The 26827-nt window shown below is 37.2% G+C and overlaps 1 long non-coding RNA gene across 1 annotated transcript; it reads left to right on the top strand.

The window, feature by feature from the left end:
* Positions 1-444: 444 nt before the first annotated feature.
* LOC115926127 lies at positions 445-26011 on the top strand. The gene is made up of 3 exons (XR_004064981.1): positions 445-724; positions 13718-13895; positions 23221-26011. It is a non-coding gene; the product is annotated as an uncharacterized LOC115926127 (long non-coding RNA).
* The last annotated feature ends 816 nt before the right edge of the window (positions 26012-26827 follow it).

Raw genomic sequence — 26827 nt, 5'->3', positions numbered from 1 at the left:
TTGTAAGCTGCAGTGATAGGTGTTCCGCTGTGATTAAAAGGTGTGGAGTATCCAGACAAATCGACGAAAGTAAGATGGGTCCAGAGGTGCCAATGGGGTTACTCCCTCCTTTTTTAAGGCAGTCATCTTGAAAGAAATTGCTCCTAAATCAAGATGACAAATTGGGGGGGGGGGGGACTGGTGAGATTTTTGAAAATAATGTTGTGGGGAAAATTTAAAAAACACACTAATATTTCAGTCATTACTCGATCCGTCCCTTTGATGACGTACGTGCGGACATGTGGGCTAGACATTTCATGTACAATGTTACGGATTGGTTGTTTATAATTATAAATATTGCACATGAACGCTTAAATCTTTTAAAAACTTAGTTTGGTGATATATCAGATGAATGTAATTTTAAATTGTATTTGTTTTTACTATTTCTTTCAGAAAAATAGGATCCTCAAGAAGACAACTGGAAGAGAAAGGGCCGGGAAATTTCCTGTTCGCTTCACTCCCTCACCCACACACCCACACACACCTCACACATTCATCCATCATGAAGTCCGGATCGGTATTGCTCCTCACATTGGCAACTGCGTGCTTGGTCTTACTATTACAGAGCAGGGGTACGCATGCGCGAGCCTTCGATATGAACATGCTTGATGAGAGGGAAACGGCAGAAGGCGCATTCCAAAAGAGAGACGCAGCACTCCGAAACACACTTAAATCCTTAATTATGGTAAGCACATTCATCTTTACATGTTTCATTTCGCCATGTTAAAAAACCTTCCCGCATAATTCGTTCTGCTGTGTACATTGTGTAGCTTACCATAATTAAATGAAACAGTAATTTACCAGTTTTTGATATAGTTAAACAAGTTAAATTAGTCCTACCGCCCCCTAAAAAAAAAATGTTCAATCTCATTACTGTCTTATTCCCCAAGCCAATATCAAATATATACCTTAAACCCAAATAGAATATTTAGGAGTCTATTGCGGTAAAAGGAATTATAAATACAGTAGGATAACACTAATCGAGGATACTTCCATTAACATGATTGGGTAATATACAGAATTGAATAACATACAAATATATTCATAACTTACTCCGATTTATTCAATTTACAGTATTTACAACAAAAAAATTCATGATAATCAAAGCCTGACCTCTTTCTTGGAAATCCACTAATGGCGGGTGATCTTTGATTGTTTGACCTTACTTTTAGGAATCCTTCTAGATGTCAGTAGTACATATTTAAATGATTTAACCATATCTTGCGTTTTAGCAATCCTATTTCATTCAAAAGCGTTTTTAGCGTCAATACTATGAAGTAACTTTGTAGCCATACTTTAGTCACCCTGTGGTACAAACTGAGTACTGCGAATGCATCTAGATCCAGATTTAGTCATACTCTCAGCATGCTCTCACGCATTGTGAAAGGTCGTTATGTTTACCTCATGTCGCCAGTATACCTGCAGACATTTATTCGGAGTTCTTTAGATGTTCTTTGTGTCTGGACGGTAAGGAAACTCGATTCTTTCCCCAAACAAGACTATAAACACACTCCACTCTACATCACTATCGATTCCCCCTACATCCGATATACCGGAACGTGTGTATCGGCTAACATGTGATCGCTAAAGATTAGGTGATCGGAAAGGCCTGGAGTTTTTAGCGAGTGATGGGAGCTGTAGGGATTCCGGAAACGATAATAAGGTATTAAATTCAACACGATTTAGGCAGGTAGCAAAATAGGTCGATCGCTTAGTTTACATTCAGGTTTACAAACAAGCAGGAGCAACTCCTTCGTAAACACACTTGTTTGACGATTAAGAGAGGTAATTGTTATTGATAAAATATTCAGCTTTTCAAATATTGCTCACAAATTTCACTATAATATATGTGAGAATAATTTACCAGCTTTTATGACAAGACATGTCTGCTTTTATGTCATGGTCAAAACATCAACGAATACCAACAAACATCCGCAATGCAACCACAATAAATCTTCCTTTTCCCCCCCCCCCCCCCCCCCCACCTCCCTCATTCTTTGAGTTAAAAAAAACAAGATAAGTGATAAAGTAATTCTAAATATATGTAGCTTTAGCTTGGCCAAGCATTTTCTCAGAAATCGAATAAGGAGCAATGAGGTTTCTTGAGCGAATAAGCCATGACGAATTTCCTTTATTTTTACCTTTACTATGAAATTGAGTGGTAAACATCAAGAATTAGTTTCATCCAGATCTCAGTTCATTTATGGATATAATCAAGGTAAACATATATTATATATATGAGAAGGTGGGTGTCGCTATTTTTCCCCTCCCACTCTTCCATCCACTCAATCAGAATTTAGCCGTATCTGTATGAAATGTTAAAATAGACCGATCGGATGAACAATTGATTCTATTCGCATTAGGCAGCCTATAATAATTTATATAAATATGTATACACTAAAAAGTCGGTTTGTTTAGTGTTTTAATATCTCAATGACTAGAATTAATTATTTACTTTTCACTGATTGATATAATGGAATGAAAGTTCTGTGTTTATTTTCTGTTTGACATGCTCAATTAATGATAACTCGATAACGGTGCATTACCCATGGTAACTAGCTGTGTAGACCCCCCGCGTTCGCCGACGCCACGGGGCTGGAGCTGGGCCATTATTACGAATGCACGCCTAGTCCGCTAACGTTAATGATTTCATCGTTACATGATCAATTACGGGGTTCTGATTTGATTAATGCTGCTCGGCTCAATCGGTCATCAATTTGGCGCTAGTTAGGGGTTTGGTGTCTGTCTCGACCGTTCCTCCCTTAGGACATCGTTCATGGTACGATGCACGGAGGATATCAAGCGAAGATAAGAAGCCAGCCTGTGTCTAGTTAATGCATTGCATGTAATGAGGGGTGTATCCGGAACCCTTAATGAGGACAGTGCCGGAGCAGATTTGCCTAAATATAAGCGAACCCAAAACGCACAACCCAGGGTAAGTCAGAGACTACATTTGCCTAAAAAATAAGCACAAGACCTGTTTGAAAGCCATACCAACATTTCTGGGGTATTCTATTGATGGGATAAGCGTAAAGCGATCAATTTCGGGGGTATGTCTGAGACTACATTTTTCTTTAACAAATCAGCACAGCGTGTCTTCAAAAGCAAAGACAACATTTTCTTGAGGTATTTATATTCATATATGAGAAGGTCGTAAGTAAAGCAAAAAATCGTCCGGAGAGGTGGGTATTTTAATTTGAATCTGAAAGTGGGAGATTACATGTCACTTCAGGAAAAATAAAGTGCTCATTTTGGGGGGTAAAAATATGTTTTCCTCTAATGCCTCCCCTTCATTTTTTGAAAGAGTTATCTCCGGTAATCTCACTACCACTGCCTCATTAAACATCTTATGCGCGTGTGTATCGGGCGTGTCTTCGTTCATCTGTATAATTCATACATGTTAATGGGTGTGCGTATTCTTTGTGGGTGTGCGTGTGTTTGGATGTGGGTGGAAATTATGCGGACGCGTCATTGCGATTATGTCCTTATACATGTTGCACTATCAACGTACATAGAAAGGGTCGCCCCAAACAAAACGATTGGCCAGTGGTCGAATGTCGTACTGGTCTATAATACTAGTTAAGCCCAGACTGTATCTAATTTCTCGCTATCTCTCTCTCTCTCTCTCTCTCTCTCTCTCTCTCTCTCTATCTCCTTCTCAAACTCGCACCCTAACCTTCTTTCTCTTACAAGTATTAGACAAAAAATTTGTTTAATAAGACTGTGGTTAGGTGACATCCTTTTTGACCGTCCCAATTTCTGTGACAGACGGCAAAATCGAACCGCATTTTCCCGCCACTCAAACCCGTCTAATAAATGAGCCAGCATAATCAAACACCCCCGGCTCCCGGAGAAACAAACACTGGGTCATCGAAGGAGGGTAGAAAAAACATTTTTATTTACACCCAGCGTAAAAATCGTGTCAAATCGAAGATTTGACGAATGTATGCCATTATTTATCCAGCTAAAAATAGGAGACCTTTACGGGAAAAATGTAAATATGTTTATGTACGTGGCACTATTAAATATGCTTACAAGATAATTGGACGGCAATCATTAGTGTGGTCAGTTACTAAATGAACCTAATATTTGTTGAGGACGTATATTGATTGAAAATATCGATTGAGCTATTCATAAAGAAATGAAAATTGACGGGGCATTACTAGCGTTTGGGGGGAACTCTGAGTAGTGATATTATAAAGAAATAACAACACACCCAAAGAACCTACCCTGCATTTGATGACGTCAGAGAACAAGCCAGATTGTATTTCTTTGCAATTATTCATGCTAAAGATAAGTTTTTGTATACACATATATTTTGATTCTGAAGAAAAAGAAAATCGATTTCAAAACAAGATGTAGGAGGAGTGAGGGAAAACTCGAAGACGCAACCGCCTTAACAATTACGGGATATCAATTATACGACTCCCGGTAGGAAAGGCATTACTAAAAGTCGCCGGAATCTAATTGCAGGATAAACAGGGTTTTATAGGCCTAAGTTGAAAACATGCAGACTGAGGCTTGTCTGAAATATTGATTTGAGTCGATTAGGATATGAATGTTTTGGCGCTCTACTCCAGCCTTGAACAGTAGGATGAAACTCGAGATTGCATCTTGGATGACAGGTTTTGAGGGTTTACCTACATCCGATATGGCAAGAACCATTCTTTTCTTATCAGATTGTGTTGATTTTTATCTTAACGTAGATGACGAATTATCAGGAATAGATGGAAAATGTCATACATATCACATAACTGCCTATTAATCCATTAACTCTATGTTCTTGGTAGAAGCTTCAGGCATGATGATCACGTGTTTACAGGAGTGAGAGAAATTTAAGACGATCCTAAAGCTAACAATAGGCACAAAGCTGCATTAGCGTGGTGGTTGCATCGGTATGTCCCCCTTAAACTTTTGAGTGGCTTTGCACAGCTGTCTTAGATGGGAGGAGAATTCTATTCCGTAATTGCCCGCTTAAGCTAGATAAACATGTTACACAAACGCGCTAAAATGTGAGGAGTTGAGACTTGGAGAATGGCTTGTCATAAACGTCATGGAAAAAAGTGACCGTCCACAGACATGCCTTGAATCATAAGTAAATATGTGAGAGCAAGATAGGCCTAACTGCATTTATTTTTAGCTATTTCCAAACCAAAGATTAAGGAAAGGATGGGCCTTTCTGACATGCAACTAGAAACAAAAATATATCACGTTTGAGAATAGTATGGGATTTCTTAAAATCCTTTTATTTAATTATTCCTCATTTTTCGTGACTTAGTCTGAAAGATCAATATTTTGTCGCAAAACAATGATGTTGGACAGTATATACTCATTTGGAAATTAAAGTAAATATCGTCGCTGTTTTCACGAAGTGACGGTAGTGAAAAAAATTGCATTCGCTTTGCGTTACGATTTTCCTCACTACCGTCACTTCGTGAAAACAAGGACGATATGTTAAAGTACGTAAATTCGTAAGGCACAAATGTCAGGCTATTTATTGTAGATTTGCAGGTCTTGTATTTGAAATTGGTTAACATCTCAATGACCGTATCCGGACAGCTACCCCTGGACATCCATCCCCCATTCAACTACCCCCTAGGACAACTACCCCCTAGGGCAACCATCCTCTTGGACACCTACCCATGGACATCCACCCCCGGATAACCACCCCCATTCACCTACCACCTAGGACAACTACCCCCTAGGGCAACCATCCTCTAGGACACCTACCCCTGGACATCCACCCCCGGATAACCACCCCCATTCAACTACCCCCTAGGACAACTACCCCCTAGGGCAACCATCCTCTAGGACACCTTCCCCTGGACATTCACCCCCGGATAACCACCCCCATTCAAGTACCCCCTAGGAAAACTAGCCCCTAGGGCAACCATCTTCTAGGACGACTACGCCCCCGGACAACTATCCCCAGAAAACTACCCCTAGTATAGTTAAAGGGGGTAGTTGTCCGGGGTTAGTTATCCGTTGGGTAGTTGTCCTAGGGAGTAGTTGTCCGGGAGTAGTTGTCTGGGGGTAGTTGTCTGGGGTAGTTGTTCGGGGGTAGATGTCCAGGGGAAGGTGTCCTAGAACCCTCAATGACATTCTAAATAAAAAATTGAATCGATGACTACTTTGTCAGTAACTCTACATCTACCAAAGATGTAGGCTTTTTCAAGTGTTATTTGGTTGCAAGCTTGTATAAAAGCGTATGCATGGATAGAAGCCACAAAAGCAATCGCTTTTGTCTGGGGGTAGTTTTCCGGGGTAGTTGTCCGTGGGGTAGTTGTCCTAGGGAGTAGTTATCCGAGGGTAGTTGTCCTAGGGGGTAGTTGTCTGGGGGTTAGTTATCCGTTGGGTTGTTGTCCTAGGGAGTAGTTGTCCGGGAGTAGTTGTCTGGGGGTAGTTGTCTGGGGTAGTTGTTCGGGGGTAGATGTCCAGGGGTAGGTGTCCTAGAACCCTCAATGACATTCTAAATAAAAAATTGAATCGATGATTACTTTGTCAGTAACTCCACATCTACCAAAGATGTAGGCTTTTTCAAGTGTTATTTGGTTGCAAGCTTGTATAAAAGCGTATGCATGGATAGAAGCCACAAAAGCAATCGCTTGCCTCTTCTAACACCCCCCCCCCCCCCCCCAAAAAAAAGAGGGCTTTTCAACGGAACTATGTCGTTTCGGTGCCTGTATGTGTCACATCTTCCCCCGTCTTTGCCCCTTCCGTGTTTGACAAGTTTAGTAAAACCGCTGTACATAAGATTGTGTTCTTTAGTGTTTAACTAATTGCTGCATTTTTTTCAGAAAGATACACCGTTTTGCAAATGTTGAATTTCTAATAACTATTCAAGAAACATGCATCTCTTTGGTTCAATATCAGATGAGCTTATTAACGATAGTTTGTATTCTATTGGAGCATCCAAACGTTGGATTCTATGCACAAACTTTTAATGTTTTTTGGTGCGTAATTTAAAAACCTGCCAATAGAATGGGGCATGGAACTAATTAATTGGTTTTTAGGGGTTATTACACTTTATTGCTCGAGTATAATCAATAGGGTTTTATTGGGGTCAGAATAGTCTCACATCACCCACAATGATGAGACAGTGGATATCATTATCATTTCTTAATATATCCGCTGTATGCAGCATAGTACCACTGGTATAATACGCTCGAATTTCTGCCTTGGTTTGAGCGGGTATTATAGTTTAATGCTCGAGTACAATAATTGATGTATTTATACCAAGATGAGTATACTTTCACATCACCCTTACATGATGACACAGAGAATATGAATGTTTCTCTTTCAAATATCTGCTATGTATTGGCCTAATATCACAATATGACTATATGTACATGTGGCTGAAGTTCTGGCTGGTTTAGAGGGGGTATTATACTTAGGTTTGCTCGAGCAAAATCAATATAGTTTTATCGAGGTAAATTTAGTCACAATACAAAAATAGTTAACCAAAGTCTGCTGTTAATGCTGGCATTGCATCATTTGTTATATCAAGCAAATATGCTCTTTTTTGGACCACTGTTATAGCATGTGCGTCCATATCAATCGGATATTTGATGTACAAAAAGCTTCATATCAACGTTTCCACTCCCCATTACTTGTGTAGATTTTATTTCTCTTAACTCCTTCAAAAGTGGTCTTGCGAACTTATTATTTCTTCTGCTTTTTCTCACTACATCCTGGTAATTTCATCGTCCTTTAATAATACGAGGTTTCCTGTAGGTCTAATGATTCATATGATATTGCCGCATTTAGGGCGCACCTTCGAAATATCCCTTCATTTGGCCTGTCAAAAATACCCTGCATTTGAGGAAATCCCATGCAAGAGCATGATCTTCACATGCTTTTGAAAAAGAATTCTTCTCTAACTTGATCTCACATAAAAGTTCATAATTGGTAGCTCGTGAAAACCTGAGTTATGACATTGAAGCCATCATTTACTAATGTTAAATCTGAGATGCACGGCCCTACGTGTTATCAGTGTCTGTGATATGGTGTAATATTGCAGCCCTGAAAAATTGCGCTTAAAATGATCAGGAAGAACTAAAAATGTATATGGCATGAAGAGACTAGAAGACAAAAATAAGTCTGATATCGCCATAATTAATGAATGTTTAATTAGGGAATACAGACCTTGTTCGTAGGAAAATATTGTAGGAGCTTTATTCGTACAGAATTCATGATTTCATGATTTTTTTTTTTTTTTCGTGTATATAATCTGTTCCTTCTTTTTCCAAATTTAATCTATATAGAAAATATTATTCCCTTTTCTTTCTTATTGAATCTGAAGGTTGACGTATTATGTTGATGTTGACGTATATTTTCTATCGGAGCTAAATGATATTGTAATGTTTTGCTTTGATGTACGCTTTGGAATATCTAATAAACGTATGACCTCATTAACGAATTGCAACGGAAATCAAATCAGATATTGTTTTTGCTTTGTTCCATTTTCATAACTATCATGAATATTATTAAAAGATGATAGCGGATATTACGAGTCTTCCAAGGTGAATGTAAACACAACGGTTTCAGTAATCCTTGCCTATTACCCGATGTAACAATTCGAAAATTATCTAATTGCAAAATGGAAGGTAATTTTATTTTATTTATTTATTTATTTATTCTCCACTCATGGGATGGATTGCCCTTGTCAGCTATAAGCTGTTTTTCAAAGGGGTCCAAGATTGATAATACCACCGTATCTTCCTTTTGAAATTTGTATTAAAGGTCAAGATAATAATTAATGGGGAATCTCTATTGACTGGCGAGTAATTCATGGTCGCATTTAGATTTAGAAAATGGAAATTTGGGGAGCAGAGACGGTTCCAAATCTCCGATTTTAGGTTGCGTAATTATTTTTTTCTTCACAAGCACACACGTCAGTAATATCTACTATTTATGATAAAGTGTTTTTTTGTTTGGTCAGAATCTGTTAATGTGCTCAGGTATTACACCAACTCGAGATAATATGATCGTGAAATATATCACTCCTGCAAAGTATAAACGGTCGAGCGATAATTGCAAGAAATGAATCATGCCTGATTTACTCACCGTTCAATACGCGTAGCCCATTCATCAATAATGCTTTAGTATATTTTCATGCCTCATTTTACAATAACGATTTTAACCGCATGGGTAAAATTTATTCATTGCATGCGTATTTTCTGTTTTTTTCCTTGTGTCTATGTTTACCCACTTCCACCACTTTAAGTCAGTTAAGTCAACTATTCTTCCCGTTCACAACAACACAGTTTGATTAGAAAATGCATTGAACAGACTTTTCATTTATAGGTAATGGGCATGCGCCAAAATAAATACAAGCTAATATGAGATCTTGCCACATAACGATTATTGTAAAACATCAATAATTAAACTTGAACAATCATACGACGTGTCAACGAATGTCGTTGATAACATACTGGCTATTGTCTCTCTCAGACTGCAAAGTAATTAAACGGAGGAAAATTGGGCGCTATTTTTCCATCATAAAGTAGAAAATGTGTGTATATCGCGTTTTTATGTTTTATGTTCAAGATTTAATTGGTATTCTCGGTTTCAGCCTGAGTGTGTCTAGATTGCACTTTTTATGACCACACTTTATGTTCAATATTGCAATGATTGTTCTGAAACTCCGCTACACTTAAAGCTCCCAGTCATCCGTTACCCTCAATTTCGCCCACTCTTCCTATAATCAATGTCGCATATTTCCCTGGTGAACTTCATAAAAAGTCCTCTCTGCAAGAATTTATAAAAGTTCAATGGTGGCCTTGAAGTACGAGGGCATGCGACTACAATGCCGCTGACACCATGCCGGGAGATCAGGTTAGGAAATACTATATTCATGCCTCTGCAAGGCACTGGTTCAGCATTTTAACCATCCTCGGGCGAAACAAATCCCAAACATGACCAATTCCAGTGAGCAATAAGCGCTCTCAAAGAAAACGTAATGGTACACTATTTTTATCGGTTTCATTTCGGTGATGCTACAGGTATGCTCATGATGCTCATAAAATTGTAATGGAGGCCTACATTGTGATCTGCAAGATGGCAACCCAGCTCTTGAACCGAAGAACAGGTGTATTTAGCCCTGGGCAATCGTATTGAAAGTGCCAGTTTGAAATGAAAATTATTGCCCTTCAAAAGCATTTCTGGTTTCAGATTAAACTCGAATATAATGTGAATCGTTCGGGAATATTTATGGCTTTAAATGGCCAAAATTCCTACCATTTTTAACATTACATACATGCAGTACAGATAGCACACTCATTGGCTAGGTATTCATTATACCCTTGCAAGTGTTTGATATATGTTGAGTACGCAGTGACAAAGAGTAGATTAATGCCTTATCGGATAACGACCTTTTAAATATCTAAAAAAAATTGAGGTCTAAGTGTACAAACTTCATGATAACTTCATCTAATTTAATTGAGAAATATACAATGAAAGCGCGTAAGGATTAAGAAAGGCTATATAAATGTAAAAGCACTACATACATGTGTAATGTTTACTGATGTAAGGGGGAGATATTGACAGTTTGTTGACAGTTAAGAGGCTACTTTTTATCTATTTATTATTTTGCTTATCCAATCTGTATCTTATAATATCTATAATACTCATGCATGCATTTTTATAAGTACAACTATATCAACACGGATGCCTTTTGGACATTTACGGAAAACAAGTAAATTCAAACCCCTATTCTTAAAATAAATATGAAACTGTTTTCACTGCAACACATGGTGCAGAGGACGAATAGTAAACAACGGTTTGATGGTCATTTATAATATGCAATATGCTAGTAGAAGATTTATAATATCAATTTGGAGAAAACTTTTCTACATTGATCATGTTCCTTGTTTTTGTTCTTTAAATACGATGACGTTGGTCTGTAAAGTAATTAGATGTGGTTTCAAGAGGGAGTTTTAAGTCTATTGAAATAAACTTAATTTACCTGCGTTAGTTACTCATCATGGCGTATAAGATTAGATCGCTTTCCCGACATTTTTATTTAGCTGTTTGCTTACCATCGCTCACTTTTTAGCATTATATAAGTATATCTCCATCCCTTCCTATCCCTTTCTCCTTCTATCTATCTAACCTTATAAGATTCCATCAACATATCTCTCCAATCTCTATTATTCTCTTTCCCTCTCTGTCTATCTGTGTATCTCTATATCTTTCTCAGTTGCAATCAATCTCTATCTATCTACCTGTTCTTATCAGCTGTCATCAATCTATCTTCTCTTTTATACACCTGCCCTTTTTTATTCTTAATTTTTGGTGAAATTATCACATTATAATATTTTATCAAAAATGGTTGCTGTTGACTACGCTGTAGTAAAACACCTTTAATGAAAGTATTATCTTCATCTATCTTGAATAAATGATCAACGCCCAGACAATTCATGAAGCATTTATACCTTATCAATGGTCTTCAATCACATGTCTTCAATATTAATCTCAACTTCCCCTAAAATCTTATCATAATATATATATATATAATCGTTTTCCAAAGAATGGGTGAGTGATGGTCTGTGAGGTGAGTTTGGTAATTAAACAGCGTCTTCAGCATGCCCAAAGGCATAACAGAGAGAGAGAGGGGAGAGGGGAAGAGGGGGCAATGCAGAAAAATTCTCCCAAATTTGTTTTCTCAATGGATACAGGACATTGCATTTCGTAATGAATCAGTTTCATACAGCGTTTCAGGAGGCATCTGCAATGGAATGAAACGCAAAGTCATTGGATGAGGAGAGGGTGTGGGCGTATTACCTGTTTTTCAATCTATGTCCCCCTCGCACTCTTACTTTCCCTTTCCCTTCTCCTTTCTATATTTTCTATTTTTTCCAATCAATAGGCCCTCTGTAGCTTCTCCTTTGGTTTTATATCGTTATCGTCATGTTAGTTACCAGGGAAACACGACCGGTCATTAGATGGTCCGCCAAAAAAAGCATTTTCCTATATCAACGTCATGCACTGACAATATGCGTGTTTATTATTTTGAACATTTTGTGGACGCAAAATTATCCTGATTTAATAGTGTACTTCCTGACTGCACATCCTCCAATTACTTCTGAAATATTTAGTTAGAATGCGTTAGGTTTGTTTAGGGATTGATTGATGAAGCATTTCCAGCATAATAAGATAAATAGTCACTGAGAGGCCTATAAGAAAGGAAAAGGGTGTTCATATTGAGTCGGTTGAGACTCAGTGAATGAAGTGAACGCCATATTGTTTTACGAGTTCCTTTGGTCTCATGTAGTTAACCATAGTAATAGGTTTATAGGGGAAGCAGATTTTGTTTAAGTTGACAGTAATGATCGATGTTGTATATAAGGGTAAGTCTACATGCATGACGATACAAATATGATCATTGCATTTGCAGTATTATTTACATGATAAAGACAAATGAAAGTGCGATCAATAGACTGAATTAGTGATGTTGACACGATTAACAGTTTCAACAATAGTCCAAATACAGATCACAAACATGTACATCACATAGTAGAACGAAGTAAGAAATGGGTCTTCATAATGTGTAGATATTATAATTACTCCTTGTCATGAAGGAAGATGGTTAGTTCAATCTGTAAATCTTGATGTTGCAGCAATTGGCTATACAGTCGACCAGACCGACATTATTGGTCTCGCATATCTTCTGGTTTTATTCATTCGAATTCTCGAGATAAACGTTGTTGGTCTCTGGTAAATAGATGTTTCGAATGTAGGCCAATATATCAACTCATACAAGAACTGTTATCACTGAACACTATGAAGGTTGTCAGCAAATAAGCAACACCAATCGCATTATGATTTTAATAGAGAGGTTCAATTGCATGAAGTGTCAAACCATTATAAGAACGCGTTTTACGTGTTTGTAATGTTATAATTATGATAACAATAATAAGCACTCGCTCGGGAGGTATTCCAGCCAGGCGCCATTTTACAGGCGCACAAATGCCAATCCCTTCACATTAACGTTCGCATCCTACTTTGTACATATTTAACACCTAGGTGGGGAGAACCAATGTAGATTAAATGCCTTGCTTTGGCCGGGGATCAAACCTGCGACCTTTGTACCTCCTGGGGAGTTTCACAAAGAATAGGATTGACTGAAAGCACACTTAACTATGATGTGCAGTTAATGCCACTAGTTGCTCAAACAATCATTCCCTAAAGTGATGTGCACATTAAGTAATGGCATGTTTCCTTCAACAATGATATTAAACGAATGTTATTCTGTTGAATTGCAAGCATGCCTTGCACTTCCTTTAAGAGACTAATATTATGAATGCTGAGAGCAAGCATTGGTGTTGCCGACCTGCCATAGTGAAGTACGATTTCAGTCATACTTAGTCTTTGTGAAACCCCCCCCCCCCAAAAAAAAAAAAAAAAAAACCCAGCTCAGTCACTCTTGAGGAGGGTCTGGAGAGTGTTCCACAAAGCCTTTTTAAATGACAAATTACAAAAATCAGTGACAAATCTGCTGATAACCAATCAGAAGCAAGGATTTCAGTAGCTTATAACAAAAATTGTCATTTGTCACTGATGACAAGTTTTGTGAAATGGGACCCAGTTCTATTTGATACGAATATCTATCATCATACACCCTGTCTTTATTCCATGCTTAATGATACCATTCTCTTCTCTATCCTTTTCTTTGCAGCGCAAAAACACAGATGACAGGCTTTTTGAGCCAGCTGCAGTAGCACAGAAGCGAGGAGGATCCAAGTCGATTGATTACGCCGAGGACATGGTCAAGTTCGCCCTCTGGTGCCGGCAGATGAATATAGAATGCTAGTACATCCACCTTGCTTTCTGTACATCCCTTTATTTTTACATCGGTAAGACTTAATGTTCATTATTACAGACACTTCTTCAGTAGGGTAAACATGCCCATCTCTCACCACCCCCCCCCCTTCCCAATGCCCCGCCCCTCCCTATGACGGTTGCTCCTGCGACGATTGTTCGACTGTTAATTTCCAGCCTTCACCTAATCTAACCCTAATCGTTACCAGAAATCTCACCTTTATCCTAATCTCAACCCGTACCATAATATTATATCTTCGACGGAATAAAGTCTCTAGCAAATGGCGCTGGAGTAATTGACGGAATGCTCACATAGAAATCGAATGGTTGAGACAGTTTGGAAGAAAAAATAGGAAAGGAATGGGGTAATGGATTCGAACGTGGAGAATTTTAGGACAATCTGTCCTCAACCTATTTTTCCTCGTTATTTCGCATGTATCCACCTAGAAAGAAGGTGCCCCCCCCCCCTTCCCCTCTTCGACCAAAAAATGTCAGGGACCCTGATTGCATAAACCTACGAGACGGCACCGTCAATTTTCAACCTCTTTTTCAATTTAACTAAATTCAAATAGTTATATTCCAAAAGTCAATCAAAACATGAACAATAATGCTTACATAAAATGAATATTAAATGACATTTACAATTTATCATAGAAAATTAAACATATTTGTAATAATACAATTTTAAATGTCGACAAGTAATCAACGCATTTTAGGATACAAAATATATCATAAATTAAGTAGAAAATCGTTAAACTCTGTGCGAATATCCCCCTCCCCTATGAATATTTTGACTTGGTATACTATTGACTACACTTTGTAACATATTGTTTTTAAAAGTATCTGCAGCATTTTGAAATTAATTTGTTTTAAAAAAATTAAGGAAATCTCCTGAGAAGTTATTAAAAGCCTGTATAAGCTGCATTACTGCGATAAATCTGACTTCCACAAAATCAAAATAATAAATGTGAACAAACCTTTGCGCAAAGGATTATTGCATTTCCACATACATTTTGACACATCCGAAAATATAAGATAAATATCTCAAATCCCAAAAGGGACCACTTTGATGTGGTAGGGGGTAGTAGAATAAGTCCATCTATCAAACTGTTTCCCACGTCTTTGCTTGCATAAGAGGTTCATTGAACTTGTGTTCTTATCACATCGTCCATCGGTAAAGCTAAGACGTGCCAGGGACTTAATGGAGAAACAACTATTACATCCAACACTGGATCCAACTTTTGGTAATAAAGGGGACACCCTCCCCCCCCCCCCCCCCCCCCCCCCCTGCCAAAAAATATGTATATTTATGATAAAATAATAACGATAATTATAACAATAATGTTACGATATTGATAATATGAGCATGCCACAAAGGTTCGCTGTGAAATATACCAAGACTCAAGCTTCGAGCGCGCAAAAAAAAGTATACAGAGGCTTACCCCCCCCCCCCTTCAACCCCGACTCCCTCACCCCTCTTACCCCGATTTGCCAATGCTCCATGAAATGTGTACAGAACACCTTCTATGTCGTACAACAGGGATTCCTGTCTTATTCTACTTAGGTTCCGTTACCTTTCTCTTCTTTAAATTTCCTTTGTGGTAGGGACGATTTGCCAATCAGTATTGAAGACGCGAAACAAACTCCCGTATGGAGAGCTTCTCCTCCTTAAATTGAGTTACCATTCATGGTTCATTTCAAAGTAGATTCGACGTCTGAGTAATTGATCGAATGAGAGCCGTATTTTCGTCCTTCTAAATCAAGTTAGGCCTCTTATTTCCGAAGCAACAGCCTGTTAAAAACAAAACGTCCTCATATGTGTAACACGGCATTCTTAAAAACTGTATCTTTCAATTAATGGACTGATACTCCCCCCCCCCCCCTGGTCTTGTGTTAAATTTTGAGCGGAATTATTGCGTAGTGATTCTGGAGAGATGGGAAATTGATATAATAACGTATAATGTCATTTTACATTCTTAATGTATTCCAGTGTAAGAAGTGATTCGTCATGCGACATAAGCATATGATGTCAGCCTATTTTTATTTAAAAAAAATCCAAACAAACACATTGTAACTCTAAGCGTTATATATATATATGATGATACGTGATAGCTTTCGGTGACCGACTGATGCCTCCCCCCCCCCCCCTCCTTAAAAATTGATGTATAGGATTAACAAAATAAATTCGAATTCGTCGTTTAGATAACTTTCATACCGTCAGATGTAATTCTTACGAGCAAAATTTACAGTATAATCAATATTTATTTACGGAATCAGCGCGAAAATATATTTAAAAACACTGCAAATATCCGTTTTTGATAAGTAGTAAAGATGTCAATATTTTGTGATTTCTTTCATTCTTGTGAAACCTGTGTCATTTTATAAGAGGATTTCTCATTTAAAACCCTTGTTTTTTTTTAAAGAACCTCATATTTAAATTATGACAAGAAAGAGCTGAAAAGCTTGGACAATACTTTCATACGAACTATGTAGAAGCGTGCAGTGCCATATACGCATCACTGTGTGCAGTGGAAGTGAGTTTTGGCAAATTTTGGTTAAATAATTTTAATAAATTTAGTAATTAAAAAAAAAATACCATTCTAAACCTCACAATAAACACCCATAAACAACCTTTCCAAATTGCTTCGAGACAGTTGCTTTCGTAATGTAATCGCAACTGTGTCTCTATAGAATATTTTCAGAGTACCTGAATCATCTTTGTTAGATTACACACTAGATATGAGAGGTTGAAAGAGAGCGAGGCTGAAGTGGCTCACTATCATCTTTGCGATTTTGTTACCAATCAGTAACCACCAGATTGGAATCGATACGTTGACGTGTTAGCTAAACGTTTCCTCTGTTTTCGTAAAACCGTGATCGGATGACGGCTTCAAATGACAGACAATTTACTCGGAGAAACATTTCAAGTAAAGAAAAGGAAAAGACTTGAAGATGATGTTTATTGTTGCATTGCAAGAGATACTATCCTTAAGTTATCCCGAGTGATTGACTGCATACGAAATAATGCACTTGTGTTGGCTTGTGACATTTTGGAATACTAAAAATGTTTTCAAATTTCGTCTATATTTTGCTTAAATTCCCAAACAATAAAATACCAAACATCCAATTAAGCACGTGGGACTGTACAAACACGCGATTTCAAATCAAAATTTGTTCTAGAGTTTTAACATTTTCGGCTTATAATTGGAAAATGAGAGCAATCTTTATTACGTGACATCGCTCCTTAAATATCAATCAAAGTGGTAAAAGCAAGATTGAAATCGATTTCTGCAGATGTATTCATATAGGTCCGCTAATGATCCTGAATAACGCCTATAAACGGATATTACTCCACTTTAAAGGTACTAAGACACAATAAGTCATAATTTCTGAAACATTATTTGTATGTAACGCAACTATTCGTAATAAGGAACACTCCATTACCCAAATTAGCAATAAACTCGTATACAATGAAATAACCTGGTTTATATTGCGCGAAGAAATTTCAATAAGTAAATGAGTCACAGTCGTATACTAACACTGATTGGTAAAGGCAGGATACAAGTAGATCACCATTCCCTTTATGATCTAATTGTCTGTGACATTTACACGCATAGCTCGACTCAAATGAATGTGGTATAATACCGCACATACACTCGCACACAAGGGCGCACACACGCACGATGCCTAATTTCTACACAGCACGATACACGACCATGTCATCCCAAGGCGTAATGAATTTAGGTTACAAGAATGCGGGTATTGAGTAAAAAGAAGGTTGTTCATGGTTCAAACTAGAGCGTTGTTGTTTAGCATTGCGTCTGTTTGGAGCAAGAAGCGCTTTAACTATATATGTTTACATCATGATAATTATTGTTAATGCCCTTCTGGCTACAAAACAGACAAACAGATGTGTGTGGTAATATAGAAATAGCTTAATACCTAGGATACCTAATTACCAATGTTTCACTTTGGTCGCGAAAATGTAGGTACGAATGGGCGGGAGGAACCCAGTCTATCTAACACCCATTTTGTCATTTCGTAGATAGTTGGATAGTCGTCCATAATTTTTGCAAACAATTTTTTGTTCATGTTATATATCCTGTCTTGCTCTTGAAATCAAATAACAAATATATCAACATAAACAACAACAACAAAAATACATTTAACAGATGACATTTAGAGATGTGTACTAAACTGCCAATATATCTCTTGAATTGCTGGTGAATCGATGAAATATATACCTCGAAATATTTTTTCTTATTTGTATCTTTACTTCCAACACCCTTTTGTTTTCATGCATTGTTTTTGTAGTCCCATATACATTTGTCTGTGTACAGTGCTTGTTTCTTAACCAACAAATCAACTCCAGTACCTTGCAGTACACACCAATACTTATATGCTACACGATCAACTTTTTCTTATCTATTCCACACGGTTTCTTTGAAAATGCAATCGCATGACCAGAACTTATCTTTATCTTTAAGTTATGCATAATCCAAAAAATTAAGCTATTCCAATGGTTTCGTATACCGAAAAATTGCCATAGCACTGAAAGGTTTGTCCTTCCGAAAATGAAATGGGTTTCGATAGTCAAAATACCAACAATAACAGGTTAAGGTACGTTTGTAGATTGATGAACCTACGTACAAACTAGCTATGACAGATTTGTAAACCTTGCTTAAAGCGGAACGAAAAAAATTGTAAATGGTGACCGAGGGGAACAACGCACGCATTAAGCGGTGTTTGGTTTGAGGGCTTCACGTTTCGTTATAAGGGGAATCCCCTGTAAGTCACGTCCTCACCAGCCCACGACTTGCTGAGAGGAGAACCTCGAGGTGTGAAACATGTGACGTAGACTAATAGTCCTTAAGGCATGACCTATCACGTTTTTGAAGATCAATTAGCTTTGGGAATCTAAATACACCACGAATCATTGTGCAGAAGAGACGTTTTTCTAAATCATAATTGGGCAGAGTCCGCTAGGTACTGAGATGAGGGAGAAGGCCATATTCGACCTTTTTTTCGTGTTTTATTGGAAATGTATGGAAATGGTAGATATTGGAAAGATCAAGGTTAATGAGGTATAAACATTAGGGAATAGTAAAGTTCACATGTACGTCTCAACATGAATACATCATTTCCCCCTCGCACGTGTATATGTGAAAACCCACCCACAGAAAATCTGTCAGTGGTGTTGACCTTTCCGAATAGCACATGCTCTAATAAACCAACAGGCTTTCTCCCGCCAAATAACCTTAGCGACGACACGTCAAGCTGGGTTAGTATTAATATACACCTTGACAATGATTTGATGATGAGTCTTCGGTAGGCCTCGCAAAATACAGAACTGTGCTGTCAAGGTGATTTCGCATTCACGTCCATTGACAAATTCCAATTGCACCAATAACGCGCCCAAATTATTGTTTCGATCGCCCGGGCTAACTGGATTTTCGCGCGGTTTTTTCCGCTACTTGGTGCTTCTTCACTGCACTAATTCAAGCAGTGGGTGGCCCGGGGGCAGAGGGGGATACTGACAATCATAGCCGGCATTCGCTTCTGATGTGGCCACAGACCATTGCCTCGAACCAACCGCAGACAGTGCGGGGTTAATAAATGTTCTATTTCCCGCTCCGTGTATTACGTTTCAGATATTGATACGACTTGCAAGCGCGTAATTGTTGCGAGTAATGAAGAGGGGGATTGCTAATAAAGCGGCATATCTGGAGCCCCACAGGAATTACGCCTGGAATCCGACCAAGCTCCTCTTATTGTCCTGTTTTCATCCAAACATCCTGCTAGAAATCATTCAAAAATATTTCGATCAAAACCCTGTCATCCGCCTGGATTAGAAGCTCCTCTCATCTCTACGCGTTTCTAGGCAACAGAATGATAATTTTTGGAGAATACACATTGCATGCGTTAGACTGTATATATATATATGCATACATACATATATGTATATATCAATATTTTGTTTTTTATATGTCTAGTGTCCATGGCTCTGCTCCACAGTACACTTATACTTTGATAAATCTTTCCATTCCGTCCAGATATTTACGTTCTCCAAACTGAAGATTTCTTGTTCTTCCTATGCTCAATACTGAATGGGGAGAACCCTGTGTTCACGCAAAGCCTTCACCCTTTATGCTCTGTTGTGTCTATAATCATTTGACGAGTTTCAAAAAAAAATCGTTTCTGGTTTATAAGTTGGCCATATTATTGATTTTTCTTTCATTTCTGTATTTTCTATATTAGGCCTACTCTAGTTTTCTTGTTCAATAATGCAGATGCGTTTATTTATTCTTGTATTTTATTACTTTCGGGGGGAGTGTTTCACAAGTGCGCCTTGAGCATTTGATTTCAAATGGATTCGGCGCCTTACAAATCAGTTACAAATCAGTTATTCAAAGTTATTAACTATACTTTAGAAATACTTATTTTCACTCGTAGGGTTTTTACAAAAATTAGGGCAAGATATTTTCTAATTCGAAAGCACAATTGAAGAAGAAAAAACTGATTTCTGTCTTTGATGTGCACCCGCGCAATATGATACGGCCGCAGAAACATCCGTGTCGAACTGACGCCTCCTCCAAACCATTTTCGGTTGAAGGCGACAAAAAACATTAAAGCCCATTCATCCTTTGGCTCAGCTTCCTTATCATTTATGGAAAGTAGGCTAAGATCGATGGAAATTTGCCAATGTTCGCCTCGCTAATTCCTGAAAGAGATGGTGGGAGAAAATTAAAAGGGGCTAGATATGGAATAAAAGGGAAGGAAAAGAGGATGACATGGCGAATAGAGGTTAAACAGTGACATAGCATGTATGAGCTACATGTAATATTTATTGCAATCCTGCGATTTTGCAGAATTGAGAAGAGACAAGGGAGAAAGAGAGGTGGCAAAGGGAGAGGAAAGAGGCGAGAAGGAGAGAGAGAGAGAGAGAAGAGGGGATAGAGTGGCGCGTGGGAGCACAGCCATAGGTGAGAACTGTAGAGGAGGAATAATACCAGAATGTGATGAATCTCATACATTTAGACGGGAGGAGGATAGGATGGAAGTATGTGAGCATTAAAAAGTGAGAGACACAGAGAGACACAGAGACGGAGTGACAGAGAGAGAGGGGGAGGGAGTGAGAATGACCAAGTGATGCAGAAAGACAAGTGTAAGATACTATGTTTTCATTTAGTCTAATGGTGAAAGAGTTTTAGACCAATCGTGAAGGAGGAATATAAAGGAGGTACGCTAAATGGAAAATATATCTCCGATGAGAGATCATATCCAACTAAGAAGAGATAGAATACAGAGAAAGATGCAAAAACTAAGACAGAAAACACGGAGAGGGAGTCTAGTAGAGAGCAAAAGAGAGGACTATGTTAAAGATAGAGAGGTAAACAAAGAAAGAAAGAAAGAGCAAAGGAGAGTGAGTGGTTTCATATACATACAGAGAGAGAGAGAGAGAACCGCAGTGCAGAATGATGATGGTGATGAACGAAAACACAGACAGAGAAAGAAAGAGTGCGTGTTGGTGTGTGTGTGTATTTGTGGGAGTCGCGACGGTGCGTATAACCGGTTTGAGTAGGTGTGTAGGTGTGAGACAAAGAGCAAGTCCATCACAGACATAAAGCAATAAAGCGTTTGATTATGACAGATTTTCATTAATACAAGCATGCTTTAGTGATGACAGCGAACGATACACGGGTTTTATTAACACAGGTTTTACGTCTGGAAACGTGATTAAATACTGGCATTACGACAATGATTATCAACTTGTCAATATACATTTCTATAACTTATTGCAATTGTCGTGCCCCTTTCCTTACCTATGCTCTCGTTCATGAGAGAAACTTCTATAGATGTAAGACGTGGTCGTATATCGCCATTGTCTGCTGCGTTATTGCATGAACGAAATTTAAAATAGAGCATGCGCTATGAGCAGTTATTATCGTACACTCACTTTTGGTGGGATATCTCTCTCACAAGACACGTCACACACCGAGGAATTTGTCGACACGTACGGATGAACGGCAAAATGAAAATTAGAAGAAGAACAAAAACTTTCTACATTTGTTTAGGAAAATATCCAGGGAAACTGTGTAATGAAGATAAATTTTAATAAAGGGTTAATCTAAGAAAAATGGCAGTTTATCAAGGCAGCATTATCGTCCCAAGTTATTGTTGGTAATACAAATATAATTATTTAGGTTAATGAATTATTGAATCCCTGCCCCTGACACATCTAAAACGGTCAATCAATCGTCGCACCTTCGAATGTTGTACTTCATCTTCAGCAAATAAAATACTGCAGATTCAATTTATATAATCTATTCTGTTAGGGGGCAAAATTTGTATTCAATAATCTCCCAACTGTCAACTAGATCTTTAAACATATTCCACGTGCTTGAGAGCGAGACTGCAACATTGCAAAACTACGTTATCCTTTATAATTTCTCTTCTTTATCTTTGTCTCTTTGTATGTATGTGTGTGTGTATGCGTGTGTGTGTGTGTGTGTGTGTGTGTCTCTCTCTCTCTCTCTCTCTCTCTCTCTCTTTTCTCTCTCTCTCTCTCTCTCTCTCTCTCTCTTCTTCTCTCTCTCTCTCTCTATCTCTATCTATCTATCTACCTTTCTGTCTCTTTCTTTTATTTCTTACTCTCTGTGTACATGTGGCTCTTTTTTGCTCCCTACCTTTCTTACTTATATGTATATACCTGTAAAGATATTCAAGATTATGTCTTTATAAGCATTTTATAAAATTAATATTGTGTTCATTTAATATATACTGAATACTTTGCATAAATCAATTTGATATATAGAGCAGCGTTTACTCAGTTATAATGCAATAACTCAACAGATTGTACATACCTTTTTTCTAAAAAATAGTGCTATGAATGAATAAATGAAGGAATTACTCAATTCACATTGTTGGTAAAATGATGATAAAAACAATTGATATATAATGATCATAATATTGATAATCATAATCATAATCATAATGACAAAAATAATATTAAAAACAATAACAATAATAATAATTATAATTATAAAAACAATAAATAATAATAACAACTAGAAGAATAAATACCAGCAAGGCTTATATTGAATGTTTCAAACAGATAGATGGAGCCATACAAATTACAGGTGATGTGGATCATCATCATCATCATCATCATCATCATCACTCCTCGACAATATCATGACAAAGTATTGATACATCATCTAAAGACACCATATTAATCAAAATATAAAATATGATGTGCATTTCATTTTATCAACATCCACAATATCAAAATAATTTGTTCATTTTGAAAAATGATATACTTAATATACTAATCATTCTATCTCCTCTTTTTCTCTCCAGATCTTCTAATCGCTCACAGTAAGAAGAACCTGGCATTCTTAAATTCAACCAACACCAATCAAGCCACGTCGGACAAAAGGATCATCTCCTAAATACACAAAGATTTTGTCTTCAATCCTCTGCGTTTCTTTAATACAAGAACGGCCCGGAATTCCACCATGAACAATTTTTCAGAAAATAACGGAACAGTGTCGTGGTGACTTCATTTTGTGATGACTACATCTGTGTTACTCGATTTTAATTTTACATTCAGTTTCACTCAGTTTTATTTGTTACGTTATAAGTTATTTCGCTGTAAAAGACCCACGGTAAAAGAAAAAACGCGTTCTTCTCTTGTGAGTCCGATGATGGCGCTATATCAGTAAAAAGAAAAGCAGTTCAAAGCTTTCTGTATCGGAACGATCTCAAATCAGAAATCACGTTTCAAGTGGTTAGAAGGAGTTACCGCTCATTCTTTTTAATGACAGTGACATCTGTTTGAACACGGTCTGTTTTTAGCTGCCTTGTACATATTTCAGATAGAAGTCAATTGTAACGGAGACCCCGTTTGTCCATTATTCTTGCCAATGCATTAATTTAAAATAATACCATTCCTTTTTATCACTAGGATACATGTAATATCTACGCAGCCTTGCAGTGTTTTATTAGAATTACAAAATTAATATCAACCTATATATATAGTTATATATAGTTTGATATGGATTAATTACTCCTTGTTGCATACCCCGTCGAGATGTTTGTATATATCATTCGGTATTTTTCCTCTTTTTAAGAAATGCTTATTTTGTAGAATAAAAATAATGCAATTAAAATCAATGGCGAATATAAGATAAGCTTGCTGTTAATAAAAATGTTCTGCATCGACCTTTCAATCAGATTGTTTAGAAGGTACAATTCTATAATGTAAAAGAGCCTTTAATCATCATCATAACAATACTGATAATAATACTGTAATCACTTCGGCCAGTCGTTACTAGCAAAGCGTTTTTTAAACATGTTTATTCAGTTGCTTTAATTTCGTGTTTTTTCCCAAACTGCTAGGTATTATAAGAACGCAAATAAACTCTTACACAGTGCCATGTATTATATTTTTTGCAATCGTGCAATCAGATTTGTCTCTTATTATAAAACCTTGCCTATATAACCAGCACCTTATTAACGATTCTACTGTGAGTCGGTATCATGATACCTAATAAACAACAAAAATTTGTTCAAAAATTAATATGACCCAGGCCAACACAATTTGCTTAGTACCTTGTATCAATTTACAGAAAAGTGGTTTGCAAATATGCTCTCTGCATAGAATTCACATTACCTTAAGAGCTTTTCCATGTAATTTTAAATTGCCAAACATGGTGGGAAACATTCAAAATTACCATGCCATAGTTGCTGCAGAGGTTCTGTCTCAATATTCACCATGAAAAGATGGCAACGACTAATCCTTGTCGTTTCATTATCTTAGAGGAAATTAAGAGTCACATTAGGCAAGTGTATGAAATTTAATATCAGTAATACTTAAAGGTATCACTTCCCTTCATGTCTCCATGGAAACAATGTAAATTATAATTTTCGTCACTTATTTTAGAGTGTTTTTTCTTTAAAAGTATCATAATGTGTCGTCTACGTATAAAAGGTAACACAGTTTGCGGTGCAGTGGAAGAAAATGGGACCAGTTTACACAGTTAAAAAGATGAAAATATCGTGAAAATATATTTTCCTCACTGAGCGCTTATTTCATTCTTATGGAAACTCTTAACGAATTTCCTTAACATATTAAAACAGTATCTTTAGGTCTCTCTCCCTATCCCTAGTGAGAGTACAATTTTGTTTAATAATTTTGTTTAATAACCGATTGATAGCATGCTTATTCATTTACATAATTAAAACTGCTTGTGTTTTCTTTTTAAATACTTATTGCTATATTTCGATGTTATACCAATGATTACGGCATAGTGAAGTGAAGAGAAGAGAGGAGCATTTCATGAATCCTTAACATAGTTGGGATAATTGGGGAAATTTCAATTGTCACCACAATGGGGCAGCAACGTGGAAATGCACAGTTGGCGTGTTAACGAAAGAGATTTGTCTTTATGTAAAGATTGCCCGTTATTGTACTGATTTGTATCCGACAAGTTGTTTTTCAAAAGAAAGAAAGACACACACTTTCAATGGCGATGTTAAATCTCATATATAAGTACGCAAGTGTTTCATAATTTGTATGAACTTCTGTTATCGTAGTGTTGTAAAGATCAAGTGTTAAACGTTTCTTCTGTTTTTCATGTCCATTAGTAACATCTAATATTGCATATAAGTGTAAGAAAGGAAATGCCCCTACATATTTGCATGATAACCATATGTCATGTGTTTCTCATTTCAGATCATATTTTCTTCTGTTTTTTCCATAAAGTGCATAGAAATATAAAGTTTTTACATGGACTGTGCAGGACCTGTATATTTTGATCGGTATTGCTTCATGTTTGTAGTAACTTAATTTTGTCCATAGTAATCCTAAGATGATTTTCAAAAATGCAGTGTCCTTTATATGACAAAGTCAAAAATAACTTGAACAAATAAATGAAAAAAACTGAGTTTCATAAAATATCAAGTGTTAGTTCCTTATTTTTGTTTTTGTCCTTGAAAGAAAATTGAAAGAAGAAAAAATCCACAATGTCTATCCCTGTGCCATTTCATTGATGTATAGCTTGGGTAATATATCATTTGTTTGTCATTGATAATTTTTGTGGAGTGGAAATTGGGAATCATGCAAATAAAATTTTATCTTTAACTCGTGGTTTCCGAGATGGTTCTGTGTGTTTTTGTGTTCGTTATAATGAGAGTACTTGTAATTTGTACTGAATATAACGGGAGAACTGCGTTATATTGTTAGCGGCGCTTGAGTATCGTACAAGAGGTTGTTGGTTCGATCCTTGCCCGAACTTCCATCCTTGAGTAGGGTAATTTACAAATATTGTCCCTCTCGACTCAGGTGTATAAAATTGGTATCTGGCAAGGCTATGGGAATAATAATTGCAGGGGAGAACAAACCAGAGGGGAGATTGGAACCCCTTCCTTAACTCGCACTTTATCCAATTTTATTCACATATTTCCCTCCCCCCCCCCCCCCACACACACACACACACCTCCCCTCCATGATTCCAGTGCCCTTACTGCCCTGAGCTATATACCTATCCTCCACCGCCTATAGGTAATTTGTAGTGTATACGTATGCGCACTTTCTTCTCTTAATTCAACGACGAGGTATTCAATTAATTTCACTTTACAAGAACATGATCAGTAATATTTTCGAAAAATTGAATCCGTGGCCAGTTTACCCTATTATCATGACTATGTATTCCTTAGAAGGCATTTTTGGAGGACGTAATGCGTTATTTTCATGTTCGAACACTTCAAAGGTGACTGACAAGGCTAATGAGGTTGCCCTTTATTTATTGTTTTAATTCTTGCGATTGAGTTTCAGGCATCCTGTTTAAGCAATAACAAAAAGTTACATCAATAAATAATACGCACCATCATAGGTATACGACAACATTTAAGTGGGGGTGATGTGATGTGGTTTTGATTAGCTTTCCAGTTCCGAGAGTGAGAA

This window comes from Strongylocentrotus purpuratus, unplaced genomic scaffold (assembly GCF_000002235.5).
Source record: "Strongylocentrotus purpuratus isolate Spur 01 unplaced genomic scaffold, Spur_5.0 spur5_scaffold_19, whole genome shotgun sequence".
Taxonomy (NCBI): domain Eukaryota; kingdom Metazoa; phylum Echinodermata; class Echinoidea; order Camarodonta; family Strongylocentrotidae; genus Strongylocentrotus; species Strongylocentrotus purpuratus.
This window is presented reverse-complemented; position numbering and strand designations above follow the sequence as displayed.